Raw genomic sequence first — 21,357 nt, 5'->3', positions numbered from 1 at the left:
TCCAGATTACTTACTATAGCTTCTGCTTTTCAGCATCAGTGTGTGCTAAACCCCGACCTGACTACATTAAGAGAGGAGAGATTTGTTTGTTTCTGAGATTTTTTTTTAAAAATTTCCAGATAGGATGATCTTCAGGACAAAGAATTTATTTTCATGCTGCTGGTTTCTGTGATTTTTGAGAGCTTCTCTGGTGGAAGTGTTCAATTTATTGAGTTTTTTTATCTTGTGGAACACGTGTTATATCTTTTCCTGGCTTTGTTCTTATCTCTAATTTTAGTCATATCTTCTGGAAGATAGTTAGGCTTTTAAATAGTTGTTTTGGTCACTGTTGTGCTAGTGCTTTGTTGATTTGATTAGTGACGTTTTCAATTGTCGATATGACTGCCTCCAGTAATTCTACAGATGTTCCATCTCTAATCTGTTTCCTGCCACACACACGGCAGAGCATATATAGCATAACTTCAGCAATGGCAGCAGTAATTCTGGAACACAGCTCATCCAAATTGGCTGGTAGTTGTGATAGGTACAAACACTCGATTTTTTGCAAGGCCCCACAAAAAAATAAAAATAAAATAAAAATCTAACAGTGTAAGGTTGGGGGAATGCACTGGCCATGCTACAGGCACTCTCTGCCAATTCATTTTCCTGGAAAAAAAGATGCCAATATACAACCTTACATCTGTCAGGTAATGAAGAGGTGCTCTGTTCTAATTGTGGTATTAGGTATATGCTTGTAGCATGTTCAGATACACACCACATTTTGATAATATTTCAAAATTATATACAAAGTAATTATTGGCAAGGCACTGATGACCCAATGCCATCTGCTTATGGTACAGCCTGCTTTAACAAATGAGGATGTGACAACTGAGTTGCAGAGGGTGGGGGGGGGGAACTTCTTAGAAATTGAGAGGAAATGCTAACTATAACTAGTTCAAGAGCTAGGACAGCAACTTTTGTTATCAGAATTGCTCTGAGAAGATTGTTACCTGAATAAGGATTCATTTATTCCCTGCATAAATGGAAACTGGATAGACAAATTGTTGGAAACGAACCATATACAAAAAAAGTTTGGCATGAAAACCTTTCCATATCAAAATGTTTTCTTTAGAGTAACAGCATATAAAGATCAGTTACAGAAAATACTCACACATAAAATGTCAAAAGTAGTTGCATTTATTCATTTCATTTCCAAACCACAAGTGATATAGTAGTAAGTGGTACAACATTATTTACAACAAATTAGGATACATTACAAATGAGAACAGCTTAAATTTGGTAGGTGAATTGCACAGGGACTAATAAGTAAAATATGAAGAAAAAAAGAAACTATACATAAGTTATATACAATAAATATGATCAGATGTTCCTCCAGTATCTTGTGCAATCAACTGCTCTTTCTGTGCAGAATATAAGATCCTCTTTTGTGCAAGGTGATTGAAGAAGGGGGACAAGAAAGAAGGTGTTTCATGGGCTGGGTTGGCCTGCACTCCCAGTTATCTGGTCCGGTGAGGTAACCCCCATTTGAGGTTTTGTTTACAGTTTCTTCTCGTTCAAAGTCTGTTGAGGCTTTTTCATGTATTCCAGTCCAAGTGGGCACCACATGGAAGATGTTTGGCTGTGGGAATACCAGTATTATTCTAAGAGTATAGTGCAATCCATTGTTGAAGTGTTTGTCTCTGGAGGGTTTTTAGGTGGTTCAACAATTACTAGGCAGCTATGTCGGGATCTTAGTCTTTGGGGCACTGTGGTCTGGCTGAATAGTGGGTGGCGTTCATCATACATTTGTTCTGCTTCTTTCTTCAGTTGAGAATGCAGATCTTCAAACTGAAGGCAGTGAAATACCAGCCAAAGTATACAGGTCTCTTAGTAGTGTTGGTTTCAGGCATCCTGTAATTAAGTGGCAGCTTTCATTCAATGCTGGGTCAAGTTTTTCAGCATGACAGGATCTGGACCATACAGGGCAGGCATATTCAGCAGAAGAATAGCAAAGGGCCAAGGCAGAAGATGTGCTAGAGTCTGCACCCCATTTGGAGGAGGTAAGCTTTCTTAGTATATTGTTTCTTGCATTCACTTTTGCATTGATTTTTCTGTGCGTGTGTGTGTCTTATATGAAAGAGTACAATCGAGAGTCACACCCAGGTAGATCGGGTTCCAGGAATGTTCTACATTTGAGCCTTCCCAAGAAATCTGTAGCTTCCTGTTGGCTTCCTTATTGTTAAGGTTGAAAAATAGTTGACATAAAAGAAACAAAGCAATCAAAGCACTAAGCTTTTCTATAATGGGTTAAAAAAAAGTGAAAAAGAAAACCCAACCCACACTGATAAAGAATGCAAATTAACAACTGCTGGAATGAAAAAAGATTAAATTACAAAGTGCAAACATCATAGTATAGTAGTTATGCTCCAGCAGTAAATGAATAATCCAAATTTTACAAAACAGGTTTAACAAAAATGCCTTACATATCTATAAGAGTATGAAGTAATCTAAAAAAACACAATAATAAAATGTCTGCTTATAAAGAAATTTACCATATCTTTTCCCTGCTTCCATCCACTGCTGGATATAAGACTCTACCTAACTTTCTAGAATATTCAGTCTTTTGCCAATCTCTACAATTTTCACACGATTGTAGATCATCCTTCTATCTTGTTCTTTGGTATGATGGAAGGATAAGCACAGACTTTGATACCAAGAGAAGCAGTCAGTCTACTAATATCACCAGCACATTTACATGCTTCAAAAATATCCTCCACTCCAGTCTTTAATTTGATTTATTTTTAATTTCATGCATTTCTTTTTTTATTGGAGTATGCTTTTCTCTAGTGCAATCTGGGCTACACACAGCCTGTCATCTTGCTTTTTAGTCATTGCTTATGTTTCACATCCAAAGGTAAACAAGAAACAGTACACATATTAAATAGCTTTTTAAGCATGCAAGCAAATCATAGAATCTCATCATCATCATCAAATTCCTGCCATGTACCCTCAAGGGGTGTACAGGATATGACAGTACTACATGAAAAATTACATCATTACTAACTTCCTATCTACAATTTTCCTCCAAATCAGTCTGTTACTTGTCAAGACTCCAACATTATCAGATCTTATATTTCTATCGTCTAAGGCACTTTGTACCGTATCAATCCATCTATATCTTGGTCTTCCTCTGGGTCGTTTTCCTGCCAACCTGGCAGAGAACACTTGTTTTGCTGATCTTTCCTCTCCCATTCTATTTAAGTGACCATACCATCTGAGATTAGCTCTGCTAACGCATTCCTGGATGCTGACAATGTCAAGTTCTTTCCTAATATCCTCATTTTTAATATGATATTGCCATTGATGCCATCTGTTCACGCCTCTAATCTTTCTCAGGACTCTCATATCTGCGGTCTCTAGTCTTTGGTCAAGTGTTTTACTTCTGACCCAGCTCTCAGATCCATAAGTTAAAATTGGTTTGAACACAGTCTTGTATACAGCTAATTTAGTGTTCCGACTAATTTCTTTCTTATTCCATATGAATTTATTCAATTGACTTCCCACCATACCAGCTTTGCTGATTCTGTTGTCTATTTCTATATTTAGTTTACCATCTTCAGCAAAAATTGTGCCTAAGTAGCTGAAATGTTTTACTTGTTCCACAGGTTCTCCATTCACAACACAGTTGACATTTTCAATGATTCTGCCTATTTTCATTGTCTTTGTCTTTTTATTGCTGACCTTCATACCATATCTATTACAACAGCTATTCAATTTAGTCAGAGAATCTTGCAGACTTGTAGCAGATTTATTTAGAAGTATAACATCATCCGCATAAAGCAAAGAGCTGACATTAACATCTCCAATTTTGAAATCAGGTTTAATACCACATTCCTTCATAATGTGGTCCATATAGATAATGAATAACAGAGGGGATAATGTACATCCTTGTCTCACACCAGATTTAACATTAAACCATCTTCCTGTACTTCCTTCAATTCTAACTGCTGACTCACAACTCAAATAAAGACTAAGTATTGCTTGATATAATGCCCCATTGACACCATATAACTGCAGCGTATTGAATAGCTTCTCTCTTGGCACCTTGTCATATGCCTTTTCCAAATCGACAAAACTCAAATAGAGATCTTTGTTATATTCCCATGCTTTCTCGACTATTTGTCGTAAAGTGAAGATCTGATCCTGACAGCCTCTATTTGGCCTGAATCCAGCTTGTTCTTCACCAAGCTTTTCTACCACAATTCTTCTCAACCGTTTCTCAAGTATACTTGCATAGATCTTGCCAGGAACACTCAGTAGGGAAATACCTCTGTAATTCTCACATTCAGTTTTATTTCCCTTTTTATATATGGGTACTATGAGAGCTCTACTCCAATCATCGGGAATTCGTCCCTCTGTCCAGGCTTTCTGAACTATGCAGTGCAGCCACTGTAAGACTCTTATACCACCATACTTCAGCATTTCTGGTCGAATATCATCTACTCCTGCTGCCTTTCCACATTTCAAGCCTTTGATGGCTTTTTCTACTTCAAGTATGGATATGTATTCCTGACTGCATGCCTGGTCAGTGTTTTTTATCACTGTGCTGTCATCACTGCTTGTTTCATTTAGCAGTTTTTCAAAGTAATTACTCCATACTTCAAGGATATCTTTTTCTCCTGTTTTCATTTCACCTTTATCATCTCTAATTCCTTTTACAGCACTCTTTCCTCCATTCCTAAGCTTCTTCAACAACCTCCAGAATATTTTGCCACCTTCTTGATATTTATTTTCTATATTCTTGCCAAAGTCCTCCCATGACTTTTGTTTAGCTAGTTTTACACACTGTTTAGCTTTCTTACATTTGTCTCTGTATTCGGTAAGAGTAAAAGCTGACTTATTTGCCAGGAACTTTTGATATGCTTTCTTCTTTTCCTTCACTGCCTCTTTAACTTCCTGTGTCCACCAGGGAGTTCTGATTTTTTTATCCTTGCACACAACTTCACCACATGCCTCTCTGGCAGAATCAATCAATGTTTCCTTCAGAGTTTGCCACTGAATCTCCAAGGTTTGATTCCTGTTCTCAAACTCTTTCATTTTCTTTTCAATAATATTTCTGTATTTTAGTCTACAGTTCACATCTGAGAGCTGCTCAACTTTTATTCGCTTTAAAACTTTCGTACAAGTTATTCTTTTCAATATGAAATTCAATTTTATTCTGCTCAAGACTAAATAGTGATCACTTCCAATTTCAAATCCTCTGTACACTCTGGTGTCCTGCACCAGGGAGAAAACATCACTATCAACAATAACATAGTCAATGAGACTTTTCTTATTCCTAGCCTCTTCTCTCCATGTGAATTTGTGCACATTTTTATGTTGGAACATGGTGTTAGTAATAACCAGTCCATGTCCTGAGCAGAAATCCAACAGATATTTGCCATTATTATTAGCTTTGCTCTTTTCTCCAAATTTTCCCAAAATATTTTTGTATGTCTCACAATCATTTCCTACTCTACTATTTAGATCCCCAACAAGGACCAACTTTTCCTTTTTCATTGTGTCAGTTGCTTTTTCTAAAGCCTCAAAAAATTCCTCCACTTATACCTTAGTAGAACCTTCTGTGGGACCATAGGCACAAATAAGTCTCATTGTCCATTTCCCCATTCTCATATTTGCCCACATTACTCTACTTGAGACTGACTGCCATTCAAGAAGATTAGCCTCGTATTTTGTGTTGAATACTATGGCTACTCCTTCTTTTCCTTGATTGTCATTGCCTGAATATAACATTTTGTATTTATTGCTCAGAAAGATCTCACCAGTTTTGATCTTTTTTGTTTCAGTCACCCCTATTATGTCGATCTGGTACTTATCTAATTCCTCAGCTAGCTCCATTTCTTTGCCATTCAGGCTTCTTACGTTGATAGTACCGATCTTTAACTCTGGTGATGTTGAGTTGGGGTTTGTTTTCAGATTTGTTCCAGTAGCTGACTTTTCGCTGTTCGCCCTGGTTCCCTGGCGAAAACAACGGGGGCCTTGTTTAACCGGGCGACGCCCCAGCCGGCATGAAATTTTGTCATGTTGTACCATCATTTTTTATTTTGGTTTAACCAATAAGAATACAATTTGGTCGGCTAAATCCCAAATTGCCAGCCCATCCTCGTTCGTTCAGTATCAAAGTAGATACCCAACAGGGTGCACCACGAGAAGGTGAGGATTGGACATTAGGTCAGAAGCCCTGGTCGGTTCTCCGCATTCCTTTAAAGGCTATGTGGTATCATAGAATCTTTACAGCCAAAATGCTTCCCCCCCCTTTTTTTTTTTTTTTTAAAAAAAAACTCTGATGTAGATATTGGAATATTGTGTGCTAATTTTATTTTGATCTGATGTAATCGCTTTTGGTATGTTAATTTTTTTTCCCCTCCGATTCCTTTGAGCTTCTATTTTTCCATTGATATTAACACTAGAGTTTTCCTAACGAGAGCTTGACAAGGTTAGAAATGACAGTTAAATAGAAATGAATTTCACGTTGAGGAGCCTCTAATTAAATTAGAGGACCAAGAAACTGCTTAAAGGAAAAAAATGGTTCATTTTAAGCTATTTTTGGATTAGTTATTTTCCCCAAGGGGGGGGTGAGCTGACCTGACCCTAGAGGTAGTGCAATACCAAGACAACTTGTGGCAAAGGTGGAGCTTACTCCACCTTTGCCACAAGCACTTCACGTTTTCTAAAAATTAGTTTAATATCTTGGGACCTGTATCAGATATTAAGCTGATAAGAACAGATCAGACTAGTAACGATCACTTTAACGGCATCACCTAGTCATCAATTCTGATTTTTGAGTGGGGGGGGGGGGGGGGCTCTACTGGGTATGTGACTTTGAAGAGAACAGATTTTACTATCTGTTAAAACTTAACTTTTGGCTTATACCTGCATTTCATAGGGTGGTGGAAAAACCACCTCACCGAGATTGCAGTTATACCCGTTTGGTTAGTTATGACCTAAAATAAATGAGGTAGCTATTTATATTGGCACTTGTCAGCCTTAGTATGTTACTTCATTGGCTTCCTTTGCTATTAAACTATTATCCTCTTGACCCTGTTGTCTGGAAGAGCACTCAAGGTAACTCAATAGAACAGGGAAAAGATGACTTTAAAGTGAGGGGGACTTTAAAGTAATTCCTGTTTTCTGGGATTCTGTGAGGTTTCCTCATTTAGTGCATAATCAAATACCTGTAGTAAAGCTATAATTGCGCAGAATTTGTGGCTGTCATCTTGGCATCTGCTACATAGTCTGGCCATACCTTGATAATTCACCATGACCATGTATTCTTTAATAGTGACAAAATTTTACTCAGTTTTGGTCATTTTGAGTTTGATGTAAATTTTATCACTCTGTCCAATGCCAGGATATTTAGCGAATTGTGTTCGGAATATCCCTATAACTGTACCAAACTCTTGAAAAGTTGTTTTTAAAATTTCATCATTAATTTCAGCAGAAAGTTTCCTTAGATACACAAATTTAATACGCCCGCTGCCTACTGGAGTGGCAAAAAATCTCACCTTCTAATACAATTCCATCTTCAATTAACTTATCTTTGGCTTTATCATTACGAGTAGCGACCTCATAGAGACCTTTCTGATAGTCCCAGCAGTTAATATTTAGGAGATTTTCTCCTCCTGCTACATTCACAACATCCTCCCATTTAAAGGCTTTCCTAAGCATAAAACGTACTGTCAGATCTCTGACGATTCTTACACTTGGCATTTTGAGGTATTTAAAGTACAGTCAAAGAAAATATTTTCCTTCCTGCAGTTCAATTAGGGGGCTGTGTGGTGCAGGATCTACCTTGTCCCTTCCTTCCACCCAGTGTAGACCACCAGTCGAAATCTCCTACTAAAAGGCAGAAGACAGGCACAAGGCACGGAACAGGATAGGGCCTGGAAAAAAGTTCATAAAAAAGAGCTAGATCTCTTACCTAGATATTAGCAAAATACTTACGATACGGTGATCCACTTGCTGATGAGAACAGATACTACAAGTTGATCTAAGCTGATAAGAACAGATCACTTTATGGTGTCACCCAGTCATCATTTCTGTTATAGAGCTAAAGAGCCCTAGTGGGTAGGTGAACTTTGAAGAAAATAGATTCTACTATCTGTTAAAGCTGATTTTTAGGCTGTCCCTGCATTTCATGGAGTGGTGAGAAAGCTGCCTCCACGAGGCTGCAGTGGTACTTTTTTGGTTACCCATGACCTAAACTATAAAAATAGGTAGCTAAGTACATTAGCAATTGCCAGCCTCAGCATATTTCTTCATTGATTGTCCATGCTATTAAGTATTACTTTCTTGACCCCGTTGTTCGGAAGAGCACTCAAGGTAACTCCTCAAAAGAACAGGGAAAAGAAGACTTTAGATTAAGGGGACAGAAAGGTAACTCTAACATAAGGTTTGCTTTTAACTGTTACATAATTTATACAGAATTCTTGGGAATTTGAAGCATAGGGGTGAAATTTGGAACTTTATATTCTCGTTTTGTATGCATACCAATTTAGGTGGCGAGCACCACTGACTTTGGAAATCATTTAGGCTGAGTTCCACTATTAACACAATATTCCATTTGCAATTTGAATATTAAAGGAAATGACTTTTATTGTAGTTCTTTCCTCCTATATTATTATTGACGTTTCGACGAAAAACTGCTAATTCTTTGTTTACTTATTATTATTATTTTTTTTTTTGTGGTCAGATTCTTGTGAATTATTAGTGTCACAACTTTGTGATCTTGGCCTTTTGGGACTTACGTTTTCTGGATATTGGATAGCCATGTCATCAACAATGACCGCAAACTGTTTCATTAAATTGACTTTTTCATTATTAACTGTTAAGGTATTTTCTTGTTCTGACGAGTTATTTAAATGTTCTGAGTTTTTCATTAACTGTTCAAGCATGGAATACTGTCGGTTAATGATGGCAAATTCCTTGTCATTTTCTGGATTCTAATTCATAAAAAGGTCTTCAAAACAGGCTACGCTTGCTTTCTTGTGGACCTGTACACGTTAATTACTTTTCTGGTTTCCTCGGTTATAATAGATTTTTTGGTATCTACCACAGCGGCCACAGTTAACGAAGGAGTACTTCGTTCCTATCTACAGTATTAAAAAAGTGTTCTTTATTCTGATCACCCATATCTTTCCTCTTGTCTGTTGTGGAAGGAATACTTTGCTGTTCAACTTTATTGTTTGTGTCTCTTTTAGTAGCAGGTAGAGTTTGGGAAATCTTCTAGTGACATTATTGATGCTTTAGGCACTGGAATCTCCTATGAGAGGGATTTCCACATCGATTGCAAGGTTCGTTGCAGCTTTGAATGTAGTGTTGTGAATGTCCTATTGTGGCACAGTTCCTGCATCTGTTTAAAGGACAGTCTTTGACAGCGTGGCTGTCTTTCTGGCATCTGCTCCATAGTCTGGTCATACTTTGATAATTTACCATTACCGTGTAACCTTTTGTTGTTAACAAAATTCAGTACAGTTTTAATCATTTTTAATTTAACATAAATCTTATCGTCTTGTTCTATTCCGGGATACTTATCAAAATGGCTTCGGATTATTGCTCCAACTAAGCCAAACTCTTGGAACGGTGTGTTTAAGATTTAGTCATTAATTTCCACAGGAAGTTTTCTTAAGTACACAAATTTTACACCACTGCCGTCAACCAGTGTGGGGAAAAAACCTTTCACCTTCCAAAACAATTCCATTCTCAATCAACTTATCTTTTGCACTGTAATTATGGGTAGTGATTTCATAGAGGCCCTTCTGGTAATCCCAGCAATTAATGTTTCTAAGATTATCCACTCCTACATCATCTACCAGGGCATCAGCAATATCCTTTGGTTTGAAAGGTTTCTTTAATGTATACCTTACTGTTAGATCTCTGGCAATTTTACCACTCGGCATCTTTGATCATGTTGATTCACTTACTGATGAGGACAGATACTACAAAAAGTTTTTAGCTTTTGTAGTACAGCTACTAGCTACTACACAAAGATGTTAGTTGACAAGGACAGCTGCTACACTTTGCACTTATACAAGGAGAGACATGCTTAGTGCTGGGTCGGGATGTGCAGTGTTTCCACTCTGTCTCAACTCTACTTGCTATCTCCCAATTACTATACCTTAAAACCACCACTGGTCTTCGTGTCGGGTGGAGCCTACACAGCTATTTGACCTCGTACTTTTGTACAGAGAGGGAAAATAGGTTTCAGATCTAAATCTTGGCCTTTTGGGACCTGGGTTTCCAGTTGAAAGGTTGATAACATCTTCAATCACAACTACTGTCTGATTAGTTAAACTGTCTTCATCATACTTATGTGCAGATCTATATTCTATTTCTTTATTCTTTTGATCTGTCAAATTAACTGAACTTTCCTTTTCATTCTTTTGTATTTCTGCAGTTACTTTACCTTGTGCTTTTAGTTTTTGATACTCAACATCGTTTTCTATCAGAATTTTAGTTTTTTCAAAATAAGGATCTTCTAGACAAGATATATCTTCTTGTTGTGGTTGAATTTTCTGTTGAATTTTTAATGTCGATTTTTTTCGTTTATGCTAGACTGATGTATCTGCTACTGCATTAACTGACAAAGAAGGGAGACTTTGCTCTTCATCTGAAAGATTGATAACTTCAGTAAAGGTTGTTGTGGGTGCAAGAATAATTTTAACTTCTTCATTTATGAATTTATTGTTTGTAATGTGGGAAGAGATTTGTCCATCAACTTTATCATCTGTGTTTTTGGTAGTAGGGTTTGTTGGGGGAAGAGGAGGGAACTCAGCCATGGATATTGTTGAGTTGGATGCTAAACACTGATATTTTCTGTGTGAAGGGTCCTTACACTGATTGCAAGGTTCATTACAATTCAATTGCAAGTGCCCAATTGTGGCACAATTATCGCGTCTATTTTTGGGACAGTCTTTTGCTGAATGGTCATCTACTACATAGCCTAGCCATCCCATTATAGTTGATCATAACAGAAAACCTTTGATGTTGATGAAGTTTGGAACTATTTTTGTCTTTTGGAGTTATAAATAGATTTTTTCTCCTTGTTCAATGCAAGGGTATTTGACAAAATGTGACCTGAAGACACCAAGAACTGTGCCATACCCTTGAAATGTGGATCTTAAATCATCATCAGTAATTCCTGCAGGAAGTTTCCTGAGTAAACAAATTTAAGGTTACTATTATTTACTGGAGTGGGTAGAAACTTTTCTCCTTCTAGAAAGATACCCTGAGCTAATAGCGTGTCTCTTGTGAAGTTACTAGTAGTTATCTCATACAAACCTTTTTGGTAGTCCCAGCAGTTTATGTTACAGAGAGAGTATTAACATCTACTACCTTTACTGTAGCATCGGCAAGATCTTCAGGTTTGACAGCTTTTTTTTAAAAGTAAACCTAACTGTGAGATCACGATCTTTTCTTGATATTTTACTTTATTTTTGAAGAACAGATACTCTCCAAAAGTCTTAGCAGTGTTGGACAGTCCTACTTTATAATATAATAGACAGTAGAACTGGAACTGTTACGGAAGGAACATGTAGAATTTCCACTTGATCTCAGTTTGTTTTTCCTTCCTCCCTATTACTATACCATACAACTGCCACTGGTCCTCGTTGTGGGTGGAGCCTGCCGTCTATATTTCCTCTTGCACGTTTCATGCAGAGGGGGGGCAAAAGGTTACAAGCTGTTGGAACCAGTGCAATGTGAAAACTACTAACACCTCTGAAATAAGTAGTGTTTGTCTTTCCCCCCAGTCTGGGGATTTAGGTCAATCGAGACCTTACTAGTAGTGTAATTAACAGATACTACGTTTTGTATATAGCAGATCAACTTAATATCTTGAGCCCGAATGGGACCCGTAACAGATATCAAGCTGATAAGAATAGATCAGACTAGTACCGATCACTTTTACGGCGTCACCTAGTCATCATTTCTGATTTAGGGCTGAACAGCTCTAAAAGGTAGATAGACCTTAAGAGAACAGATTCTAATATCCATTAGACCTGAACTTTGGACTAAAACTGCATTTCATTGGGTGGTGGAAAAAACCACTCCAATTCCAGTTGCAGTAGCACCTGATTTTCTGACTATGACCTAAATAAAATGAAAGGTTTTGTAAACATTTGCCAACCTCAGTATGTCACTTCATTGGTTAGAAGAGTGTATAAGACGGACTCACTGTTAAAATTAACATAGAAGGTTTTACGTTAAGGAAATGAGAGAAATTAGTCAATTTAGAAAGGTGACAGTAGGATTAGGTTATTTTAATGAAAGTAGTTAATTTTTAAGTTAAATCTTGATCTTTATCTGGCAGTTCCAAAGATAACTCAAGGTATTTGATGCACACCACTGTCTTCTGAATTCAACCGGACCCAACTCCTCCAGCTTCATCGATAGATAGTTCTTGAGGCTTGCTCGAAAGCTCCTAATGACATCCAGCAAACCTTTTCTACACTACTGAAAGCATGCTACATTGCGCCTTCCAAATATGATAACGAAACTCTATGATGGTAAACAACAGGAGCTTACATTGGATTTTGGAGATGTTAGAGGGTAAATCTATTAAAGAAAGCACCAGATTGGGAGAGATTGTGATGTTGAATCTTTCCCCAACCAAGTACCACACCACCTGAGCCGTGAAATAGTCATGAAAAAGATGAGTAATGGTTTCACTTTCTTCACAAAAGACACATTTATCTATCACCCACTTGTTCCAGATGATTAACCGGAAGAATCCTATGTGTAATTTTGAAATTCAGCTGTTTTCTCGTTGCATACAAAATGTTCAGCGTATTATTCTTCCATGTGCATTTTTGTTCTTCCATCACATTTTTCAGGTCTAGAATGTTGTAAATCTTTGCCCGTTTATGAAGGGAGAAGTTCAGATCTTGAAGGTGTGGGGTAAGTCTCTTGATGGTCTCTGTAACGTTCTGATATTCCTTGGAAGGAAAAATCGCTGGGGTCTTGCGTACTTTAGGTTGAACAATTTGCAGAATCTGGAACCTAGCCAGTATTTCGCAAGGCCATGACCAACATGGGAAGGATTGACTACAATTTTCTTGAGCTCATCCACTTGGATTGCTGAGATGGCTTCTGATAACAGTGGGATGTTTAGACCACCTTCTTCTGTTGGTCTCGACATCTTAATATTTTTTAATCTTGACCCTTTGTTCTTTCCACAGATATCTGAACATAATTGTTTCAAACTGCTTTGAACATGTTCTGGTGAAAATAAACGGTGCGATATGGTAGGAAATGACAGGGCACATGAGCTGCTTGATGATTTGTGCCCTACCCCAGTAATCCATGATAGTCTAATTCCAATTATATCTGATGTTGTTTAACTTGTCCCGGAGATTTCTTGTTGGTTTGAAAAGGTGTTTTCGTTATTGAACCAAACTCCTAGAATTTTGTTGAAAGTTTATTTTCCACTTGGTTAGAGTATAATAAATTTAGTTTACTCCTTTATCCAAGTGTGAGCAAACAAAGTTTGCGCCTGAAAGTATCTTCAGGACTGGGTTAAGGTGGTACACACCAAGGCAACTCGTTGCAAAGGTGGAGCAAGCTACCAACACTCCTATCCTAGTATCTCCTATAATGCAAAACACATCTCCTTGCGGATATGTCTATTGTTATGCATTAAGGGAAGGGCCACTACCCAGACCGGTTTCGACCTTTATTGAGGTCTCTTCAGTGGGAGCCAGGCCCAAGTAGAGATATCAGGCAGAAGCATTTGCAGGTCATCTCCTGGCAATTCCTATAGGTGGAGATGACCTGCAAATGCTTCTGCCTGATATCTCTACTTGGGCCTGGCTCCCACTGAAGAGACCTCAATAAAGGTCGAAACCGGTCTGGGTAGTGGCCCTTCCCTTAATGCATAACAATAGACATATCCGCAAGGAGATGTGTTTTGCATTATAGGAGATACTAGGATAGGAGTGTTGGTAGCTTGCTCCACCTTTGCAACGAGTTGCCTTGGTGTGTACCACCTTAACCCAGTCCTGAAGATACTTTCAGGCGCAAACTTTGTTTGCTCACACTTGGATAAAGGATTAAACTAAATTTATTATATCCTAGAATTTTGACTGGAGGAACAGGGGATTTTATCCCAATATCCAGTCGGCAACTGTGCAGTTTTTTGGTGGTTAATTCTGGAACCAGAGGCGTTTTCAAATGTTTTTATAGAATTGGTAAGACCTTCCTTTGATTGCTCTTTGCGGATAACTATAGTGATGTCATCGGCATACATGAGACATTTCAGTGCAGGACCCACTGACTGTGGGAGCTCTATGCCTTTAATTTCTCTAATTTGCCTAATATGGTTAGCTAGAATTTCTATGTATACTACATACAGGATTAGAGATAATGGGCAGCCTTGTCTGACTCCTCGAGTAATCCTGATCGGGGCTGTGAGAATATCGTTGATGGAGATACAGCTGATTGGATTGCGATATAATGTTTTAAGCTGATGAAGAAAGTTTGGACTAATTCCATGGGAAGAAAGCATTTGAAACAACAGTTAATGGCATACCCAATCGAAAGCTTTACTTTGATCCAAAGTTATTAAAAATCGCAGGTGATTTTTTATGCTTTAAATATGCGATGACGTCTCGGAGGAAAAGGATATTATGTGACATTCCTCTACCAGGTACAGAGCATGCTTGACTGTTCTGAATAACGGATGGTAATACTTGGGAGAGACGGGTTGAGGGGCATTTCGCCAAGATTTTATAATCAGAGTTAAGCAATGTGATTGGTCTCCAATTGGAGACTTCTTTTAAATCTCCTTTCTTTGGCACAAGTATGATGATACCCACCTTTTGGGATTTCGTCAAATCTCCGTTATTTATACAATATTCCAGGATGCTAAGTAAGGCTGGGCCAAGAGTTGGCCAGAATTCTGTATAAAATTCTACTGGAAGGCCATCAATTCCTAGTGCCGAATGCTGTTTAAATGACTTCAGTGCTGTCTTTAGTTCCACCAGCGAGAGGGGTTTCTCTAGCAGCTCTCTTTGGGAATCAGTCAAGGTAGGAGTTTTATCTAACAGGCTAGGCCACAATGATTTATCAACTAGTTCTGCTGAGTAAAGATTGGTATAGTAAGATTGGAAGGCCTCAATGATGTGTTCTTTTGTGGTGGAGACTGCATTGTTAAATTTTGTCACTTCGATATATTTGTTTTTTCTGTCATCTTTAATCTCGTAAAATGCATGAGTGAACTGCTTTGCTGATGTTATTTTCTTTATCCTTGCCTTCAAGGACTGTGTTTTTATGTCTTCTTGTTCAAGGATTACTATTTCTTGCTTATATTGTTGAATGGTTTGCTGGATCTGAGGTATGTTGTTGTTGTTTCTTTTTTGAAAGATTCTGATTAATTTGAATAACTTTCTAATTTTTTTCTCTGGTTTGCTGTTTTAATGTGGCTGTAAGGGCTTGGAGTTTAAATTTACATAGCATTTTCAGGTTCTTCCACCAGTCATCTATTCTGTGTTTCTTTCTTGTGTTTTGTGATTAGTTGATTTAGTTCTTGTTTAATATTACAGTCTTCAAAAATGGTTGGATTGCATCTTCAGTATCCAGGACCATGAAAAGATTCATTAGGAAATTGCATAGTCATTACTACAGCGGAGTGATCAGAAATTTTGCTTATATGACCTGTATTGTCTATAGCCGTTTGGGTTAGGAAAGATGTAAGGTTTTGAGATATGTAAAAGCAGTCCAGTCTGGAGTTAACACCCCTACTGGATCACCATGTTGTGCACTTTTGTTCCGGATAAAGGATGGACCAACTGTTGGACAAATTGAGCTCATGGCATAACTCACTTAATTGGTGTTTGCTGACATTGCCTTGGTTGGGGTCTCCTCCATCTTTAAACGAGTATCCATCACAAAATTGAAATCGCCACCCATGATAATTTCAAAGGCACCGTCTAGATAGGGGTAAAGCCCTTTAAGGAAAATTTTTCTCTCTCTTTTGTCATTAGGAGCTTAAATGTTTATTAGTTTAACGGTGTGGTTGTTAATTTTTGTATTTACCGATATGATTCTACCTTCTTCATCTCTTCTGGAAAAAAGAATTTGCCCTTTGAAATTTGGGTTAAAAAGTATGGCTACCCCTTTGCTTCTGTTGGTACCAACTCCAGAAAGATTTAATCCTAAATTTATTCTCAATGTTTTTTAACAGACTTTAAGTTATTAATGAAAGTTGCTTGTAGAAAAACCACAGCCCACCCGTGGGAAGCCATGACGTTATTTAACCAGTACTGTTTGTGAATACTGTTAAAGCCTTGGATATTTAAGGTAACTATCTTTAGTGGTCTCTCCATTACTGTCGTTTGGAAGAGGATGATTGGTTCTTATACTTTTTGTTTTTTTTTACATTTGTGTTCCGTTTCTTGTGAACTGTTTGTATCGATGCTTTGATATCTGAACCTTGATCTTTTGGGACATGGGTTTCCTGGAGATTGACTGATGATATATTCAATACAGACTATAGCTTTTTTGACTCATTTACTGTTTTGTTATGAACTGTGCAAGTTTTTACTTCATCAATCTCATAATCTGATGAACAATAGGGAAATTCCTCTAGAGGCCCCCCAACCTCATCAACTATAGAACACACCTTTTGTAATTCGACCAAATCATTATCATTTTGTAGCTGGTTATCTGGGAAGGACATAAGAGAGTCTTCAAGGCAAGTTTTCGATAATTTGCCTGTCTGTAACAGCAAAGTCCATCAAGCTGCAAACATCCTCAATGCTTGACTTTGGTGTATCTGCCATCAAAGAGGGGAGACTCTGATCCTCTTCTTCATGGCTGATGACTTCTTTTGTGGCTGCTGAAGGAGTGGGACATGTTTCCACATCTTCAGCACTTGTTAAATTCTTACTGTTTTCCATGGAAGTTGTGTTTTTCCCCTTCATCTTTTTTCTCCGAATCTTTAATAATGGTTTGTGTCAGCAGGAAGAGGTGGGAACTCCTCAAGTGACGCTATTGATGAGGTGGCTGTGGGACAGGTCTCCACATCGATTACACAGTTCAGTGCAGTTTGGCTGAGAATGGCTAAATATGGCACAATTACCACACGTTTTGAGGGCAGTCTTTTGCTATATGACCTTCGCTATGACATCTGGTACATAATCTGGCCATACCGGTATAATTTACCATTACTATGTATCCTTTAATATTTACAAAGTTAGGAACAGTTTTTGTCATTGATTTTCAAGTAGATCTTGTCACCCTGCTCTATGCTGGGATACTTTTCAAATTGGGATCGGAAAATTCCCAGGACAGTGCCATACTCTTTAAATTTTGCTCTAAGGATATCATCACTAATTTCCGCTTGGAGTTTGCGAAGGTATACAAATTTTATACCTAAACTACCACACTGCAGCAGGGAAAAAAGTTTCATCTTTTAATATATAATACCTTTATCTATTAGCTTATCTTTTGCTATATAATTTTTTGTGGTAACTTTGTACAATCCCTTCTGGTAATCCCAACAATTAATGTTGCTGATATTGTCCACTCCAACAACATTTGCAGTAGCTTCAGCTATTTCATCCGGTTTAATGGCTTTCTTTAGAGTAAAGCGCACCGTTAAAGACCTAACCAGTCTTCCTGTGGACATGTTTAAGTATGATAGCAACAATCTATGATGAAAAAAAAAGATAACTGTCTAAAGGAATCTCATTTGCGTTGGACAGTTCCACTTTATATTAGGCAGTAGAACTGAGAACTGTTACGGAGGGAACGTGTAGAGTTCTCACTTGGACTTGGTATGTTTTTCCTTCCTCCCTATCTCTATACCATATAACCACCGCTGGTCCTCATAGCAGGTGGAGCCTGCTGGCTATATTTCCTCTTGCATGTTTCGTGCAGAGGGGGAGCAAAAGGTTATAAGCTGGGTTGGAACCAGTGCAATGTGAAAACTACTAGCACCTCTGAAATAATTAGTGTTTGTCTTTTCCCCAGTCCTGGGTTTAGGTCAATCGAGACCTTAATAGTACTGTAATTAACAGATACTACGTTTGTATATAGCAGATCAACTTAATATCTTGGGCCCCAAAGGGACCCGTAACAGATATCAAGCTGATGAGAATAGATACTACACTTTGATCTTATCCAAAAGGCCGAGAAACGTACAAGATGATTTCACTATAGAACGTGAAACCGAGGATCTTAAGTTGAATAGATAGAAAAGGTATCGTTAGATTATTTCTTTAAAGGAAATTGATCTTTTTAAAAAAAGGGGTTAAATTTTGATCCTTATTTTCCCATTTCATAAATATGCCAAGCTAGTCTGCGTTCACTACTGTCTTCTGAACTCAGCTGTACCAATCTCTTCCAGTTTCATCATTAGGTAGTTCTTGATACTTGATCTGAAGCTCTTGATGATGTCTGGTAAATCTTTTTTACATTTTTGAAAGTAGGCTATCTTGCGTATTTTCCATATGTGGTATCGAAAATCTATTATGGTAAGGAGCAGGAGGTTACATTGGTTTTTGGAAATGTTTGAAGGTAAATCTATTAACCGAAGTGCTAGATTAGGAGAAATTGTGGTGTTAAATCTCTCGCCAACCAAGTGCCACCAGCTTGAGCCGTGAAACAATCGTAGAACAGATGAGCTATGGTTTCACTTTCTTGATAGAAGACACATTAGTCTGTTGACTACTTGTTTCACTTAGAGACCAGGTGGTTTACTGGAAGGATCTTGTGTGTAATTTTAAAGTTGAGTTGTTTTCTCATTTCATACAAGAGATTCAGCATGTTATTCTTCCATCTACATTTTTCTTCTGTCACGTTTTCCACATCTGAGTTTTCTTAGGGTGTTGTAATTGTTGTTCTTTTATTGAGGGAGATGTTTAGTTCTTGAAGGTGAGGCATGAGAGTTTTGAAGGGAACTATAATGTTGGGTATTCTTTGGAGGGATAGATTGCCTGGGGGCATGCATATTTGAGGATGAACACTTTGCAGTATCTGGTACCTAGCCCCGTATTTGGTAAGACTGTGGGCAATGTGGAAAGGATCGTTCATGGTTTTTATAAGTTTATCTACACGTATTGCTGAGATGGCTTCTGATATTAGAGGTATGTTTAAACCTCCTTCGACGTGTCTCGTCATCTTAATTCTTTTGATTTTATTCTTTTGGTCTTTCCACAGGAAAACTGTACATTATTCTTTCACACTGCTTTAGAAAATTCTTGGTGGTGATAAATGGGGTATGTAGTAGGAGATGACTAGGCAAATGAGTTGTTTGATAATTTATGCTCTTCCAGTGTAATCCATGATGGAGGAATTAAATTTTTCTTTTATTCTGTTAAGTTTGCCTAGGATTTCTTCTTGGTTGGGAATTGTGTTTTCATTGTTAAACAACAATCCTAGTATTTTAACTGGAGGAACGGGTGTCTTAATCTCCTCCCAGTAGCCGATAGGTAGTCTTTTTCATGGTTTATTTTGAATCCTGAGGCTTTTTCAAATATTTGGATTGAATGGGCAAGTCCTTTTTGATTTCTCTGCGAATTACTATGGTTATGTCATCCGCATGCATTAGACATTTAAGTGGAGGGCCCACTGGCTGTGGCAGCTCTACACTTTTTAATTTCTATATTTTCTCTGATATGATTTACTGGGATTTCAATGTAGATGACGTAGAGAACAGGGGATAACAGGCAGCCTTGTTGGAATCCTTGTGATCTTGATTGGGTCTGTCAATAATTCATTGATGGAGATTCGACTGTTGGTTTCGCGGTAGATGGTTTTTAGCTGGTGTAGGAAGTTCGGTCCTATCCCATGCTTTGAGAGTGTTTCAAACAAAAAGTCGTGGCACACTCGATCAAATACTTTGCTTTGGTCTAAAGTGATTTAGAATAGCTGGTAGTTTTATGTGTTTCAAATACGAGATGACATCTCATAGGAAAAAGATGTTATGAGACACTCCTCTACTAGGCACTGAGCATGCTTGTCCATTTTGTAGAATGGTTGGTAATACTTGAATGAGACGGGTGGAGAGGTATTTCGCCAGAATTTTGTAATCTGTGTTCAGTAATGTAATTGGTCTCCGGTTGGCAACTTCTTTTAAGTTTCCTTTTTTTGGGACAAGTATAATAATTCCTGTTTTTTTTGGGATTCTGTGAAGTTTCCTTTTTTGATGCAATATTCTAGTACAAGTAGGAGTTCCGAGTCCAGAATTCTTTTTAGAATTCTATTGGAAGACCATTTATTCCAGGTGCCAGATGCTGTTTGAAGGACTTCATTGCTGCCTTTAGTTCAGCAAGAGAGATGGGTTTTTCCATCAGCTCTCTCTGGAAATCTGTGAGTGTCTAAAAAGGCTGGGCCACAATGCTTTTTCAACCCATTCTGGTATGTAGTTGTGTGTAATAGGATTTGAAGGCCTCAGTGATGGGCTCTATTTTTGCTGGAAACCTTGCTGTTAGAGTTTATTTCTTCAATATTTTTGTTTTTTCTATCATCTTTGATTTGTTTGTAGAATGCTCGTGTAAATTGTTTTTCCGCTGATACTTTCTTAATCCTTGCCTTTAAAAGTTGAGTTTTTATATCATCTTGTTCTACTATCGCTATCTGTTGTTTATAGTGTTGAATAGTTTGTTGGATCTGTGGAATGTTATTACCTTCCTTGTTGAAATATTCTTATTAGTTTGAATAGCTTCCTGATTTTCCCTCTAGTTTGTAGTTTTATATTGGCTGCAAGATCTTGGAGTTTCCATTTGCATTGTTCTTTTAAATTATCCCACCATTGAGCTTTGTTTTCTGTGTTAATTTCTTCTATTTGTTTTGTAATCAGTTGGTTTAGTTCTTTTTTTTTTAATATCAGTGTTCCTCAAGGAGTGTTGGATTACATCTCCAATATCCAGTGCCATGAAAAGCTTCATTGGGAAAGTGTGTGGTCATTACTACCGCTGCATGATCTGAGATTTTAGATGTGTGACTTGTAGTATCAGTGGTAGTTTTACTTAGTGAGTCTATCAGGTTCTGGGAGATGTAAAATCGGTCCAGTCTTGTGTTTACATTCCGGCTGGATCTCCATGCAGTCAGTTAGATTGAACTCTTGGCATAATTCACCTAGTTGGTGTTTTCCTGCATCACCTTGATTAGGGTCTCCACTTTCTTTATCTAAACTGGTGTTCATTACAAAGCTGAAGTCCCCTCCCAAAGTGATTTCGAAAGAACCTTCTAGGTGGGGGTATAGGTTTTTTAGGAAAATTTTCCTTTCTGACTTGTCTGTTGGGAAATGCACATTGATAAGTTTGTAATTGTTCATTTGCAAATTAACGAAGATGATTCTACCTTCTTGGACTCTTC

General features: G+C 37.8%; 1 long non-coding RNA gene and 2 pseudogenes across 1 annotated transcript in view; all 3 read right to left on the bottom strand.

The window, feature by feature from the left end:
- Positions 1–1,159: 1,159 nt before the first annotated feature.
- LOC150094806 (uncharacterized) overlaps positions 1,160–21,357 on the bottom strand; it is a 33,412-nt gene continuing 13,214 nt past the window's right edge. The window contains exons 2-3 of the long non-coding RNA XR_016550152.1: positions 7,984–8,243; positions 1,160–2,211 (exon numbers count right to left, since the gene is read on the bottom strand). This is a non-coding gene — a long non-coding RNA (uncharacterized LOC150094806). The remainder of the gene's footprint in view (positions 2,212–7,983; positions 8,244–21,357) is intronic.
- On the bottom strand, positions 6,615–6,783 carry LOC150094808 (U2 spliceosomal RNA; annotated as a pseudogene).
- LOC150094807 (U2 spliceosomal RNA) lies at positions 18,013–18,179 on the bottom strand (annotated as a pseudogene).

The sequence above is a fragment of the Typopeltis vanoorti genome, chromosome 21 (assembly GCF_054136105.1).
Source record: "Typopeltis vanoorti isolate ZY-2024b chromosome 21, IOZ_Tvanoo_1.0, whole genome shotgun sequence".
In the NCBI taxonomy this organism is placed as follows: domain Eukaryota; kingdom Metazoa; phylum Arthropoda; class Arachnida; order Uropygi; family Thelyphonidae; genus Typopeltis; species Typopeltis vanoorti.
This window is presented reverse-complemented; position numbering and strand designations above follow the sequence as displayed.